The sequence below is a fragment of the Haliaeetus albicilla genome, chromosome 21 (assembly GCF_947461875.1).
Source record: "Haliaeetus albicilla chromosome 21, bHalAlb1.1, whole genome shotgun sequence".
In the NCBI taxonomy this organism is placed as follows: domain Eukaryota; kingdom Metazoa; phylum Chordata; class Aves; order Accipitriformes; family Accipitridae; genus Haliaeetus; species Haliaeetus albicilla.
In genome coordinates, this window is record NC_091503.1 from 21,069,635 (window position 1) to 21,086,281 (window position 16,647).

At 40.6% G+C, this 16,647-nt stretch overlaps 1 protein-coding gene and 1 long non-coding RNA gene across 4 annotated transcripts in view; one reads left to right on the top strand and one right to left on the bottom strand.

Annotated features, from left to right (window-relative positions):
* Positions 1–6,376, bottom strand: part of DEK (DEK proto-oncogene) — a 263,979-nt gene extending 257,603 nt beyond the window's left edge. Inside the window, exon 1 of the mRNA XM_069809196.1 lies at positions 6,360–6,376. The gene's annotated coding sequence lies outside the window, so the exon portion shown is untranslated. The remainder of the gene's footprint in view (positions 1–6,359) is intronic.
* LOC138690337 (uncharacterized) overlaps positions 1–16,647 on the top strand; it is a 100,710-nt gene that overhangs the window by 62,912 nt on the left and 21,151 nt on the right. For all 3 annotated transcript variants that reach the window (XR_011329180.1, XR_011329179.1, XR_011329181.1), the window contains 2 exons: positions 3,516–3,582; positions 9,607–9,757. This is a non-coding gene — a long non-coding RNA (uncharacterized lncRNA). The remainder of the gene's footprint in view (positions 1–3,515; positions 3,583–9,606; positions 9,758–16,647) is intronic.

A 16,647-nucleotide genomic window follows, 5' to 3' on the forward strand; every position in this document is an offset into this window, starting at 1 on the left:
AGCTTTGTCCTCTCATCCCATTCATAAATATGCCAAGGAAAGAGTTAAGCTATCCTGAAAACACTGCCAGGGATAGGTACTTGCGGAAGCTAAACCATGTTTAAGAAGGCAGGGGGTAATTAGGGCAGTTGGTTTTTAATTATCACTGAAGTCAGTCCTTGCAAGGCCCCCCAGCCGTATCCAGGTTAATGGTCACCAGTGTATGATGAGTCAGCAAAACCCTCGCGCTTGCCTTCACCAGGGGCTCCCGATCGGCTGAGGCTAGCTCTTTCTGCTGGATGTGCTGAACTTCTCTCTGAAGCCAAGATGATTAAAAGAGAAAAGCAATCTACAGCTTTAATCAAGCTCGCAGGAACACATCTTCCAGATTTTGTGAGACGAGGTATTTGTTACCTCCTGTCCTCTGGCATGCTAGCAGTTTAATGAAAGGCTGCATATTTTTCTGTTAGCAGCTCAACCACTTAATTCTTAAGTTCCTTCAGAGCTCTCAGATGTATGCCATCTGGTCATGGTGACTTGTTGCTCTTTAATTTGTGAATTTGTTCCAGCACTTCCAGTTTTGACACCTCAATCTCTGACAGAGTCTCATCTTCATTACTTGAAAAGAATAGCTCAGAGGGCTGTCTCTCTCTCTTGCACGCATCTTCTTGTAGCTTCAATTTCATTAATACAATTTTAACTTAAAGCAGAATTTATAGCTTTCCCCAAATGTGCCATCTCTCCACCTCCTACCCATCCTGCAATATTTTATTGTGCTATATTTTTATTAAACGAAAACGCACCTGAAAACTACGTGGAACCTGTGCAGACAGGTAACCGGTACCTTTTCTATCTTATAAAATGGCCTGAAAGTGAGTTCAAAGCAACATCTATCACATCCACCAAAGGGATATTATTAGTTCTCAGAAAACAGGGAATTGGACAGCCTATTTAAACACATCTAGCATGCCTCTTCATGGCCCAATGTTATTTATTTATGTATCATAAATAATATCTATTATTTATGCTCTATTTGCATTTCAGGTTTTCAGGGAAGTTGAGTCCCCATTGTAACCTGCACTCTACAAACACGTAGTTAGAGGCAATTCCTCTTCTGAGGAATTTACAAATAGAGAAGACAAATGGCTAAGAACAGACAACATGCAAAGAAGTTGTCAAAGATGAATGTCTTTATAGTTACATTTTTAATGGATTTTCCTTTTATGTACAATGTCCTTCACCCCCTTCTCCCCGGTGTTTCTCCAGGCGTCTATCCCCCACCTAGCCGCACCAGGATTCCCTAGCACGTTTTATTTCCATCCTTTCCCCACCGCAGGAAGATGTAACAGCAAAAACCTTGGCAGTGTAGCATGCCAGCCCATGCCAGCCCTTTTTTCCTCTTCCTGGGAGACTGAAACGGTTTTCCAGAGGTGTCTTTGCTCATGGGGTTCAGGTCAGGAGGCTCACCTGGCTCGCTACCTTCTTTCTCACCCACGAAACACAGGTGGCACGACGACTGCATCGCCCTAGAAGCAGAGGCCGCTGCGGAAAAAGCCTCTTTTGCCTTCAAACCAGGGAGGCAGAGAAGGGAGGGCTGCTCCGCCGCCCCTCTCCATACTTTCAAAGGGCAGGAAACTTTTCTGCAGGCTGGCTGGAAGGAGCGATTATGGATGGGCACGGAAAGGGCAGAAACTCAAACCTGCTCTTCACTTCTTTATTAAATCTAGGAGATGACAGAAGCACGCTCCCCTCCTGACAAAGTATGAGGGTCTCTAGTGACATTTATGTCACTGGAAAGGCATATAATATGTACACTGTGGTTTAATTTTATCTTAATGAAACAATATACATATAAAACTATCCATTAAATATAAAACAGTGAAGTAATTTGCAAATTTTCCTACGGCATAATAAATTAAGCATGGAGAGCACTAAGGAATGCAATTTGCAGTCATTTATAATGCAGTGTTTTATGTTAATAATTCAAAATCACATGCTATTTGGAGACACTTCTAATTAATGTATTTATGAAATTGTGAACTGTGACTGTTTTGGTTCCATTTAGCTAAACATTTCAACAGAATGCGCTTGCTGTTGTTTTGTGTTTGCTTAATGGCACCAGCAAGCATTAAATGTACAACTGGGGGAAGTTGGGGGTGGTATCTGTTGAAGCTTTTTTTATGGGTATGTGTTTTTGTCTGTGTACTGTATGCATGCATGTGATTACACTCCTGATCTCACTGAGGAGAAGAAAGTTCTGCAATAATTTGAGGAGGAAATAAGGAAAGGAAAGTTTTATGGATGAATAATTAATTGCAAGAAAAGTTCAGTACCTTCCTAAAGAATTGCTAAAATATTCAGTACTTTTCACATAGCAGATCTGTATACACTGACATTTCTCCTGACTGGTTAATTATGACTGATACAGCTCGTAAATTTGTATTCATATTTTTATTTCGGTATTATTCAGGTTTTTCATCAGACTAAGTATTTGCCATGCTGCTGCTTTATCAGAACACTATGAAGAATGTCATGATTCCCCAGAAAGTTATTCTCCTGAGAGAAGACTTGCAGGGATTTGGGGGTATTTTGAAATTTAAAGTACATTTTAAGAAAAAACCATACATATCAGAATTTGTAGGGAATTATTGTATGTCAAGGCCCTGATTCTGGAAGTAGCTTGAAATGAATGGGCTTCTAGGCATATGCAGAACCAGCTGCTAATAGTAGTCTGTTGTATCTCTGCACAGAAAAGTGAAAGGAAAGCTCTTGAAATAATTTTCTGTGAACAATCTGTTTCACACAGGAAAGCAAAAAAAAAAGAAAAGAAAGAAACCAGAAACTCCTCAAACCCATAGTAAAGAGGTCCAAGGCACTACATGTGGCCCTTTCCACCTTCCAGAACAGTTCTGAGAATTCAGTGGGATGCTAAATCAAAATCATCATGTCTTCTGGTAATTTCAAAGCTCACTTGCAGACCAGTAACTCCATGTTGAATGTTTTAATTCAGTACTGTGCTTTCAGTATGGTTGTTCTTTTTCTTTCTTGGTTGCTTGCTTTTTTCCCTTTTTTTTTTTTTTTTCCTTTTTTCTTTTTTTTTTTTAGTGCTTGGGACAATATATATATGGGTGGGAAAATATTTTAAAAGTTCTCATGGCCTTTAGCTGTGGTTTTGGAAATCGACCAATGTAATCATTAGACTGAGAATTAAAGCTGGATTTTGACCACTTTGTGTGATTTATATTTTAAACAATGTAGGAACTGTTATGGTTTAGGAGGCAATATGGGTGTCTAGGACCTAGCTCCCTATTACTTGCCGTCAGCTGAGTTGCTCTATTGAGTCTTTTTATTTCCTTGGTATCAAATAACAAATACTGGCAACACATTAGATTAGCTGAATGATTATCTTTAATAAACTACTTCTTCTTAAAATGAAAAACATGACCGTATCTTCTGCATTTCTTCAGTTTTGTCCAGTATGAATGCATTCAGAAAAAGTCCCATGTATTTATATATTTGTCTGCTTCTGTTTCTAGTCCCAGACTAAACTGGAACTGCCAGGAATTGGTGAACATAAAGATTCAGATTTGGGTCATATTTTAGGTGAGTTACTCTATTTGAATGTTCTTTCTTGCTAGACTTTTAACTAGAATTTGTCTTTCACTAAATGAGATGGATTTGTAGGAGATTCCATAAATGAGGCTCAAATTTTTGGGTGAAAATTTTATCTCAGCTATGTTCTTTAAGAATATCTCTTGTTTTAAAAAATTTTTTATACCTGTCACGGGGACCTAAAGTGTTAGAAATGTCTGTGGTGCACCAGTACAGGATGTAAAGTGATGTAGTGTACCGGGAAATATACTGTGAGATAGGGGGCGTATGGAATAGATGTTCTGTGGGCTTTGCTAACTAATCAGTTATTACCTGTTCGCCAGCAACCACGGTGGTCTGGATACAATGATCCGGCTTTATTTTGAGCCGTATGCTCCCAGGTTTATGTCTGAATCTGTGTTTTATGGTTTGCGCCCATCTCTAAAATTAATTTACAGTAACACAGAGTGAAAGTGCCTTTGCTATTTTTTTTTTTCTTCCAGTTTGAACAGAACATTTTTATTTTATTGTGAGGCATGGTGCCTGCTTACAGCTTCTGTTTCAGCCCTGTGGTATTTCAGCATTGAAAAGATTATGGAAGGCTTGTTTTAGAAATTCTTTCTCCAGTGGTGGGAAAATGGCAAAACTTGGGAACATGTGCACTTTTCTTTTTTTCTTTTAATTATTTTGGCATGCTTTATAGGACTAGATCTACAGCTGCTGTGGTTAGATGATATTCATTAAAGGTACTGTAAAACAAAGAAAGCCCAAAACACAGATTCTAACTACTCTGCTCAAAGCTATATTGCCATTTTTCATGGTAAGTTTGTCTGAAAATTATGGTTTTCTTTCTTAACATGTACAGGCATAAATCAAGAGTAACCCTATCAAAATCAGTTCAATAACAATTGCTGGGTGTGATCAGACACCTGTACCTTTCACAATTTGCAAATAATATCATGATGCTTTGTCTCACATCTTATTATCAGAGAGTAGGAATCGTTGGTGTGCCCGAATGTAGGTACTTCAGCACATATCAAACAAGAGTTAAATTAACCACCACGTTCTGAAAAGAATAACAAACCCAAGCACGTTTAACAAGCATGTCTTATGGAACTCCACCACATGGCATATGAAGATTATCTTTCAAATGAATGTTAGAGACCTTCAATGTGGATGTAATTATTAAATTGTATTGGTTGATCTAAAAATTCAGCAGAGGAGCTGCCATTCCTTGGCATTCTAATTATCTTACAGGATTTTTATTTAGTGATTTACGTAGAATTCTTCAGAGTTATTTCTGTAGAAACAGTGCTCTTTTTCTGGGTAGCCCTGTTGCTTTACCTTCTTCTCATTTTGACATGTTTTTTCAAAATGGAAGGCTGTTTTTTTTAAAAAACTTCAAAGATACCAAACTAATGGGTTTGAGGGGCACCAAAGAAAGACAGGAAAACAAAGACTGGCAGAACTCCTTATGAAGGAAGAAATGCTATACTTCTATTTCTTTTTAACTGATGTCTGCTAACCTATGTCCTGGGGATAATTGTACCTATGTATCAAACTTTGAATGGATACTAGTTAAGGTAAATACACCATTTCTTTTTTAGATTTCACACAAAAACCTTACCTGTAAAGTCCTTGTCTGTCCTCTTCCCCCTTAGGCTGTAAGAGGACATGCATGTCCTTGTTTCCAGTTCTACCCAGAACTGTAATTTGGATGGGCAAGATACTCTGGAGTAAGCATAAATGTATAGGTGTACTCCAGAGATGGAGTATGTGAAAAAAGAGTAAGAAATATTGCAAATCTCCTTGACTGGCACAGAGAACTCTGGTATAGGACAAATCCTAGGAAAGCTGAAGCTTTGGGGTTCTCAGCTGGCTGGAGGCTGGAGAAGGAGCAGAAGGTCTGGGTCTCTTCTGTCACAGGAGCTTAGAAAAACACTACATCAGGGAAGAAAATTAGGGGATTTGGGTACATTGCTACCACAAAAGGATAAATTAACCAATCAATAAAAGGAAATTCAGCACCTGCCGCAGCGGCAGCACGGTAAGAGGTAAAGGATTTTGCCACAGAGCTTAATCCAGCTCCCACTGAGTTCCCTGGGAACTGAATTCAGCCTTTTCAAGTCAGAGCAAAGGAAGTTTTCCAAGCTGTTTGGAATATTTTTATTGCCATGAACAAAGCTACTGGGTAAGGCATCAGCAAACAAACAAAAAAAACCCCAGATACAGTAATTACCAGCAGTGTACGAAGTCGTCTAACAGCAGGCAGTAACAAAACCACACATCCTCTGCTGAATTGCTAAGCATTCGTCTCGGCAGTGTTTGTGACCCCATTGCATCTGCTTGCCACATACATTGTGTGAAGGCACTTGACTAGACCAAATGTTTTGGGAAAATGGACTTCAAGTGCCACGTTCCTAATATTCTTGGGCAGAGAAGTTGGGAAATCTGAGAAGGAGTTTTATGGGCCAAATTTTCTGAGACTAATCCCCATGGGCCATACTGAAGATGCTGGGACCTGGCCTACATTTACTCCTGCCAAGGAGCACAGGGAGAACTTAGCAAGACCCACTTTGTGGAGGCCACATAATTTGAAGAGAAAAATCTCAAGTTATATAACATTTTCCACATACCGTTTAGCCACCAGTGCACTTGCAAAAATAGTATCTTTGAGACTGAAAAATTGGGGAAAATCAGCGAATTGATGACCCACTCTGGATGATGTCTCCAGCTCCTTTCCCCTTGCTTGGTTAAACAGAACTTGGAGTACCTGTTTTTTAAAGCACCTCTCTCTCTCTCTCCCACCTGTGATTTCATAGTGTTTGAGTCTAACTTAGGCGGGCTATGCTGGGAATTAACAGCAGTGCTGCCCAACACTTCTGCAGTGTGAATTCAAGGGGCAGGGGAAAAGGCTTCTGGTGGCAGCACTTCTTAAGCAGCGCAGAGGGTTAACAGCCACTGGAGACACAAATGAGATAATGGAATAATCTTGGGCAATCCTAAAGTACTGGGAGAAACCAGGCTGGACAGAAAAAAACCCAAAACCAACCAACTTTCCTCTCTCCCGGGGATTTACGCTGCCAAGCAACTTATTTTACGTCCATCTATGATGCGAGTGTGTTGTGAAATGTAGCTCACTTGCTAAACATTGTTTTGATGTGTTGTTTGGGACATGGGGAAAGAGAAATGGACTGCATTCAATCTCTATTAAAGCAGAGAGACGTCTTCCGCATGATTTATTTTCAGAAGCTTTGCGCTAACTTCATTTTCTTATTAGCTGAAATTGCTAGCAAGACAGTTTTAGCAATGATGCTAAAAGCGTTCATGGAAAAGATGTGTCTGTCTGTGCTCAATGAATTGCCTACTGTTGTGTCAGCTTGGAGAGACCAGATCTTTACTATGGGATTTGGGGATCTGGGATTAGGTCCTAGTGATAATTCACGTGGGAAAAATGTTTTATCGTATGTAATTACAGAAAGGCAAATATATAGGAAGATAGCAAGAAAGTGTTACAGGTAGTGAGAGTTGCAGGAAAAAAAGGAATTTATAACGTGAAAGAAAATTCTGATATTAATATTTGCGATTGTTGAAAATTGAGAACAAAAAAATTAGGAAATTGAGTTTTTTAGGGATCAAAAGTCCAAAAGCATTATCTTGGAAATGTGCTTTTGTGGCATTTTTTATATCATCATGAAACAAGCTGAGAGATAAATTAAACTGATCCAAAACACACTGTGTCACCAGAAAAGCATATTTTCTGATCATGGTACAGTGAAGTTGAAGATGGGGAGCATTATGCTCCCACTTTTCCCACAAACGCCTAATTCCCTGTTTGGGCTACAACTCTCCAACTCTCATAATGCATGTGTAGGGACACAGTGCCCACGGCAAATCCTCTCCCTGGAGGAGGAGACTGCGGGGCATCACAGGAGGCATGGGCTCCTGGGAGGCAATGTGCCACTAAAAGGCAATTGGGTTTAAGCTGGAACTGCCGCAGAATGAACGGCTTAGGTCAGTCCAGCAATCTGAGGAATTCTGATCTGGAACAAGTCTGAGCCACAGAAAGCCTTTAATGATGATGTCTGGGGCGGGGGGGAGAAGAGAGAAATTTTTGACAAAAATAAGAACAAAATAATCTAGAAAAATGTCAGTGTTATGGAAACTGCATTCTTCATGTGAAATTCACTCGGAGGAAGTGGGCTAGATGATCATTGTAGGTTTCTTCCAACGGAAATGTTCTATTTTATACTAAGTGCTACCAAGCCACCGTCTTGATAGTCTTCAGGATGTTAAGCTATAACTTCCAGGAACTTGGCAGTGCAGCTTTAACTCTTATGGAGATAGTCTTTTTTTCCCCACTCACTCTCCTGTGTGTATTATGTATTGCACAGGCTAAGGAACGCTGTGTCTTTGCAGGAGCTCTTGTTTGAAAGATTTGAGGAGTATCTGTAGAGAACCGGGCATCGCACAGACTGCACTATTTAGGCTGAAAAAAGTCCAGAGTTAGATCCTATCTTATCCTGCAGCCTTATCTCTAACACCTCCTCCCCAGAGGCGAAGCATGAGCTCTAACTAGCAGAGTGGGGTGAGTCATTACTGGTGGGTCATACAGGTACACATCGCGGATTTCAGGTCAGCTCGGTCCTCTAGGAAGAACCGCTTCAGGTTGCCCTCAACTCATTTGAAGAGTCTGGGATGAGGTTAATTTGGAGGGTGGGGAAGGTCATCTCAGCTGTAGCCTCCTGGAGAAAAACCTGCCATGTCTTGTGCTCCCTTTCAGGGTGAGCTAGGAGGAGAAGAACTGCACGGGATGCTGAGCTGCCTCTGAAGGAAAACGTTGGCATTGATCACGCTGTCACACTGATGTGTATGGAAAGCTGGACTTGGGGCTGCCCAGCTGAATTTCTTTAACAAACCCAGTGCCTTTCAACAGCTCCACAATAATACTCTTTTTATTCACGTTTCTGTATAAATAGAATGTATAGGACCATGTTCCATCTGTCTATCTGTCCGTGCATCCCTATCTCCAATAACTTTTGCTTATTTCAAGCAAATTTTACATAAGAGTAGAAGTTTCTAGGTATTTCTAGGTATTCGAGTTTGTTTGTTAGGTGTGACATACCGAACGTGGAGCTACACAGAACATGCTAGCTGGACATGTTGTGATGGCTCATTTGCAAGATTACGCTGCTGCTGTTCACTCACTATTACCCTCACTTTCCCATTCCTTACTGCTTTTAAAAGCAGGATGAAGAGCAGGAGCAGCTGCTGCCAGGAAAGGAAACTGCAGGAGCCGGAGGGACACGCATGAGGGAGTGCGAAGATGCAGGCTTTCACTGCTGATGACCTTGGCTTCTAGCACATCCCATCCTCAGAGTAACTGCTAGAGCTGGAAGGCATGGGGGCTGAATCTGTGCATCGCATTTAGGGCTCAGGGAGGGAAAAATATCTGCCCTGCTTAACAAGCTCAGTGAAAAATTGGTAAATTTCTACTTATGTTTACTGCAACCTCATGCGGGAAAAATACTTTCAGGAATTATTTTATTCCTTAAAAAAAGACCTACTCCTCCATAGCTATTAGAGGGACACAGGTCAGTACTTGTCTTGTCTCCCCTTTTGCTCTCTGCTGTTTCACATACTCTTGAAAGCATTTTGCTCTGTGTCATTACTGATGGAGCGTTGCTCTTGTTTTTACCACTCTGTAGCTGCAGCCCTTTTTCTCAGGAGTGATATGACAGAATGGTTTACCTTGGTGCAGTTTCCTCTCCAACCACCTCCTCATCAAGAATAAGACCTGTTTAGGTGGCTGGTGCTGTTTCTGTTAGCTGTGTAGTAGCATTAGCAGCTGTGTGTGAAACTTTCCGGTTTCTTTTGGAAACCTTACCCAGCGGGTGGAAGATATTGCCAAAAATGGAGAGTTAAACTAAATAAAATTAATTAAGTCCTCAAAAAACCCTGTCTGCCTTTCTGCAGTGATGACCTTTGCATAGACTCAGGAAAACCATTCATACTCAATTTTGTTCTTTGGTGCAGCTGCGTACAAACTGAGTTGGAAAACTACTAAATAAAAATGACAGGAATCATCTCTTCCACTAACCGCGTTATCAGGCGACCGCAGTAGAAGGGAGGTGGTGAAGAATCACACCCCAGGAATGTCCTTGGGAGCTGCTCGTGTCTGAGGTCAGTATGTAAAATTCCACCTGTCATTTCACAGGATGCTCCCTTGGTGTCACATTTTTTCCTTCTCTCCCTATTTACCTTCCTTTATCTGCTCATGCTGCCTTTTAATTTCTCATTATTTCCTTTTTCTCTTTTTCTCCTGCCTATTTTTTGTTTCCATTTTTACAACTGGGATGAGAATCTGATAACTTCCCATTTGAACACTTGCTCCATCATACTGAATGTGCTAGGAGTTACAAAAATTAAATGTGTCCATTTCTTGATGCTTTTAATTTGGGTTCTTTCTGCACATCCCCAAGGACAGTGAATGCTAAATGCAGTATGGCCAGACTTATATATTTAGGTTCATTAAGAAACAATCAGAAATTGCCTATAAAGTTGTTTCCTAATGGAAATGTCTCTGGGCGAAGGTTGTTGGGGAATGATGTTTCTTTAATGTGGTAGACATGTGACATGCACAAAAATAAGTATTGAATATATCTGGCCAGTTGATTTCAGTAAAGGACAATTCCTGCATGCTGTTCTACGCTACTGTGTGAATTATCCATGAATATTGCATTGGTTTTGTAGAGGAAATATGTAAAAGCATGAAAGTGATCATCAGCTGACCTCTGCTCCAAGCTGAACTGTGTAGTTTAGCAAGCAATGGGGAAAAAAAAGTTATTTTCCAACCAGAATTTGATTGTGAAATAAATAAGAGGCTATTTCCATGCAAGCCTGTGAGCTAAAAGGGAGAGCAAAAACTTTTACATGCAGCAGAAAACAGCTATTTTTAAAGCTTTTAATAACCTTTTGGCCAAGACTAAGACTCTGGTTCCATTTCCATGCCCTGTATAGAGTCACGATGATCACAACTGGCTACATGGAGTGTTTCAATTTCAATGAAAAAATTAAGGCAAGATATTTTCTTTCTCCATCCTGGATTTTTTTTTTCCTAATCATTCCCAATTGACTCACCATTATGAACTGTTATGTATTGTGTTGTTAGGATTTAACCAGCTAGAAAAATGTAGATAGTAACTGTGGTAAAGAGCACACCAGGAGGACCAGGAGGAGCCAAGAACAAGGCATTCTCCTAGATGGAGTTCCCTTCTTCTCATCCATAAGTCTTTCTAAGGGAAAAAGTGAAAAACGAATTAATAAAAATTAAAAAATCAGCCTTTGCACAACGACACATAGCCTGGACTATGAGGAACATAAGTGAATGAGAGGCTGAACTGTGTTCATTATCCACAGAGTGAAACAAGCCTGGTATCTTTTGGTACCTGCTTTAGTGAAGAAAGGTTAGAGCTCATTCACTCTATCTTGTTGCACACTGTACTCATTTCAACTGTCTCCAGCTGAGGCAAGGCATTTCAGTAATATGAATAGAGGCTCTTATCCTGTGAGCAATTATACGTGGGTTTAAAGTAGCTGTAAGGCTCTAATGGCCTTACAAAAAAATTTTGCTCAGTATTCTGTGTTATAGCAGCTGTCTTATAACAAGAATATCCTATATGTACACAAGGTATAACCCCTTTTTGATATACACACAACTGTTTTCAAGAATTCTCATTAAATATTACATGGGCTTGTTTCAGAATAAAATCTTTGGATTCTATCTGACTCTACATTTTTTTGGAAGGGACAGGGTTTTTTTCCCCTACTGTTCTTTTCCTTTGGCTTTAATTTCATTTGCTTTATTCAGACCTTAGGTCAAAGAATTTTTACATTTAATATATGTATCCTAGTGGGGCTCTAAGCACATTTTTGAATCTGGGAATTTAGAAGGGCACCTCTATTTGATGTGTGGAGATGTACGTCTGCAAAGTCTCAGCCTGAATCATTCAAACCTGCAGGCCTTACGCTTGTGATCACACACATTTGCTAATTTGTGCACGTACCTATTGTTCCTTTTGATTTCAGAAGCTGAGGGAATTTAATGTCTGAATATGCTGTTCAGGACCAAACTGGAGGAACCCAGGCTTTGCAAATGCTGCCCTTGGTTCACACAAAGTTATCAAATAGCAAAATGAAGTGTCCTGTTCTTTTACTCTCTGTTGTAGGTGTCACCGTAACATAGTGATATCCCTCCCTTTTCTTGTAACAGCATCCTAACCATGCCTTTGAAAGAGCTGAAGTCTTTTAGACCAGTAAGTTGTGTCTTTATAATGCCCAGTAGAGCAACAGCTCCTGTTCTTCAACCAAAAGCAAAACAAATCCCCCCTTGTAATTGAGGTGGAACCCACAGTCGTTATTTCCAGCCCTTCTGTGTTATAATATTATAATGCAAGATGTCACTGTGTGCTTAATAGTGTTTCCCAAGCACAAATACTAGGATTGCCCAGCTCGTCTTCCCTCAGCACAGAAAGGCCAGGCTGTAGGCACCTCTCCCTGGCTATAACTGGGTTATGCCATGTGGTGCAAAATGGCTTCTGCCAGCAGTGCTGCAAACCTGCTTTTGTCTTGTACAGAAGAATTCTTGTAAGAGGTTTGATAAATTGTCTTGTCACACTTGGATTAAACTATTGATTTACCAACACCCTTTGTATGTTGACCCAAGAAAACACAGTGGATGCTATTTAGAATATTACAAACCCTCTGCCATATGCATGTTGTCTAGCCTACACTTCAACCCTATCACCTTTCAGCAGATTGCTTTAGACAAGAGATCTCATGGGCAGGGAATCTGCAATGCATATAAGCTTACTTGCTCATTTAATACAAGAGAGTCCTAGACACTGACCTTGTCTATAACTTCCAGCTTGGCAGGGCTGTAACATCGCAAAGACCTGCAAATCCCTTTTTAACAAGGCTACCTGAACCCAATGGCCCGGGTCCAAATAGATGAAAACTTGAAGATGTCCAACAGATCAGTTGCCTGTACCATTAAGTAGGAAATTGTCTGACGCTGCACATACTGGTGTCTGTTTACATGGTTCAGTACCAACTCCTGGCATAATAGCGTGTCTGTTGTCAGTTCCTAAAACACTGTATATATTGTTATTTCATCAGTGAACTGTGGAAGGGTATTTTACATGGTAGATATGAAAGTGCAAACGTTTACCCAAGATGTCTCACAATTTGAACCAAAATCCATATTCCATCAAAGCGGATTTTGTTTTTAATTTTTTGAAAAAGACAACAGTTTGGCTTTGGGCTGGGGAGCCTAGAAAAAGTCTCCAGGTAAATGAGAATGAGACTCTTAATCTGTGTGATTGCACCATGACGTTAAAGGATGAAAAAGTGTGTGAGTTAAGAAGGTATTCGGGGAGCGCGTGGGGAAAGGGAGGTGTGGGGCTTCCCCTATTCCCCCAAGCTTGTTTCCACAGCCCTTTCCATGATCCTAGCAAAGAACAGAGGGGACCTGGGTATGGAAGCGCACACATGGTGAGGATTGTGCACATGGGCACAACGTGGCATGCTGATTTCCTGCAGGAATTTGCTGCTTCACAATAGCAACCTTCTCTTAGCTGAGATCAACCTTTCCAGTAGCTTCAGCTTAAGCGGGGCTTGTCCCGTTGTAGTTGATATTTCTGGGCTTGTAAATTGTTTTCGTAACCATTGTATGAGCTGTTTCATGGAAGTGCTATTGTATGGCTTGCACCAGCAAGCAATATTAAATTGGAAAAAAAATATTAAAGACATGCGTTTGGCCCCAGGGAGAATATAGATAATGAATAAGACTAAACTGCAGTTCAGCATAACTGTATCAATTAGGGGTTACAGTTTGATGGAAACAAAACCAAAGATCATTCCCACTTCAGGTTTACCTAGATCAGCAAAGTTCAAGGTACTGTCAGATATAAATGCATGAGCAAAAAGGCTTCTTTTTTGTCCTGCGTGGAAATAGCTTCTGTGTTACAAACTATACCATGTTTTCTTTTGTCAGTGTTAAAGGAGGAATGACATGGCAAACTATAGTAGTTGCATTTTAAAGCAATAGCTGAGTAACTTGGCAAATTTGCTGATCTATCGCCTATCATATATATATATATTTAAATACTTAGAGGACCAGGGACCTCTGCACTGCTCAGAATTTCCCATATAAGTTTTCATGCTGGCTCACGCATGATGCCACTCAGCATCTATGACGTTAGGTCAAATGAAGTCATATCATAGGATGTGATATTCCCTGGTACACTGTGCAATATAACAATGTCTTCTAAACAGAGACAGGTGCTTTTGAAACCTGGATATTTTGCTGCATTGTTATTTATGGATTTGGAGTGCCTGTTGACATAGCAGGTAGTTGCATGTTAACACTTCACATAAAAATAATAAAGCGCAAAACCTCACCACCTGCAATGGATACAGTTAAAATTGTCACCCTTTTGCCAGCTTTACATTCAGATAAATTAAAACCCAAACAACTGAATTCCCTGCAGAATCACCAAAATCTAAACCAAATGAACTCCTCTTAAATCACCCACTGAAGCTCATGGAAGATGTGCATCAATAGGCATATCAAAGGGAGGGTTTCCAGACAAAAGTCCTTGCCTAAGAAAGCACTGCCTCTGAGCCCGATAGCTCCGGGGACTGACAGCGAGAGCTACTAAACTGCAGTTATCTGCGAAGGCTGGAGGGGGAAAACGGCAGATGTATAGACAAAGGTGGTGTCCTTCCTACAGCAGGCTCTGAAAAATTCAGGGTTATCACTGACACCTTGAGCAGTCATCAGCAAAGGACAGAAAGTGAGTGTGAGAGTGGAAAATATGATACCTGTGTTTGCAGGGAGCCCCTGGCAGACAGCAATGCTGGTCGTGTGTGGTTGCCGTATCACTGCTGCTGATACAAAAACACGGCGTGTACCCCAACCACATGTAACAAAAAGCACCCAGATGAAACGTATAGCAGGTGAGGTTTAGTTTGTGAATCCTGTTTCTCAGCTGTTTTGCAATATAACACATGCCCAGCATTGTGGCCTCTAGGCACAAGAAATGAAACTCAAGAATGAAAATTACCAACCTGTGACCATGTGAGATTAGAAACACCGCCCACAAATTACACCAAACATTACCAAAAGAAAAATAAAATCAGTCGATCAAACTGTTGCTGGGCAACCAGCAGATAACTCTCATCCTATAGAAGGGAATGATACCACTCCTTTGTCCACAGTCACCAATATAATGATCTCCGAGCAGGCTCCACTCTGGCTTCAGCCTTGCAAATTCTTTTCATGCACAGATATCCTGTACATGAGGACAGATGGGGAGAGTACCAGTAATGAAAAACACTGTCTGCTAAGTTTTCTGGAAACTAATGCAAAAGGATATTCAGAAGAGAAGTCTCATTAAAAGAGCTGCTTGCTGGCGTGTAGCTTTCTGGGTCCTTGCTGTTCCCTATTTAGGCAGAAAATAAAGTATTTCCCAGTGTAAGGAGGGAAACTATTTCTCACGGAGAAGGCTGCTTTCCGTCTGGATTTCATTCTCTGCTTTTAAGAATAGGGCAGGATAAATGATTTGATCTTTGTAGGCTGACTGCCAAATAAGAAATCTCCACCAAATTCCGAATACCCATGCTGTACTTCCCAGAATCACTTGTTAAGTTTTTGGTAGTGATAATCTCTGACTGAATGGATTACATAAATATCCTTTGCAACAGAGAACACTATCAGGAGAAACGGCAATCCTTGTCTCAAAATATTCTTTACTCAGTTGAAGATATTTCCTGAAAGATCATAAATCTTTTCTTTAAGCACGCCCCAAGAGTACATTTCCACCCGCCCTGTTCCTTTCTGGTTCAGAGGACCTTATAGGTAATGTTGGATGTTCATCAACCTTTCCCTCCCTAAGGAACTTAAAGATTCTAGTTAGTATAAGTTCTTTTTTTCTTATTTCTATATAATTTCTAGCATTGTTCAACACAATTGCTCCTTATCATTAATTTCACAGTCTCTTTGTCTCCTCATTTTAACTTTTGTACTGATTAGGTTTGAGTACTGGTTAGGTTTATGACTCTTTTATATATCACTGTGTATGTATTTTGCAGCTGTGTTCCCTTCCACCTTCATTTTAGAACTTGGTGTGAGAATAAAGACATGGTGGTTTTATTGTATTTTACTTACTGTTCCTCTATTTGAGTGATTGGAGCAACATCTACTGTACCAGCGGCATCAATGCTATTCTGAAAGCTGTATGTCCACCATTGCTTCTCCAAGTAGGAACGAAGTCAAGGTTTGTGTGGTTGAAAGGAACAGGCTTGACACTCGTGTTCTTGCATGAGGTCAATTCACATGCCCCTAGTGCAAATGCTGACAGGTTTAATATAGCTTGAGCTCTGGTCCTCCAGGAGTTCTTCCAGTTGCATTGGCAAATGGATCCTGCCACAAAGCCATTCAGGTCATGCTCGCACACCAGTTGTGACTGGTTTTGAATTCAGGCCTTTTGAATTCTTCAACATTAATCCAATATTTGCTTTAAAAAAAAAAAGGGAGAGAGAGAGAAAATGCTATTTGTTCATCATCATAATAAAAATCCAAATTTTGCTCGGTCTCTTACAGGATGATTTGGCTCAGGCAGACAGAAACAAAAAAGGTTAACACAAATCCCACACTCCAGGCCCACTGCTGCTGCCCTTTATTCAGTCACCCACAGCTGCAGTAATTGGATCTTTAGGTACAGGTTAATGGGATAATTAGCCAAACGAGATCAAGCTTGTATGCTGTGTAGAAATGGATGGTTGCTGTCTCACAGCCACCTGTTGTATGCCACTTGGGCAACCTGCATTTCTTTCAATGGGCAGTAAAGTAGGAGGTAAATTATTAGACGTGGGTGATTCTGCCTGCTTGTGGTGGTGAGGACAGCTTCACTGGTATTGCATTTTAACTGGGAAAATAACACAATTAGCAATTGCGGCTGGAAGCATATTGGCAGGGAGGTCTTCCGCTCGTCGCTCTCCTGAGGCAGGCCAAGC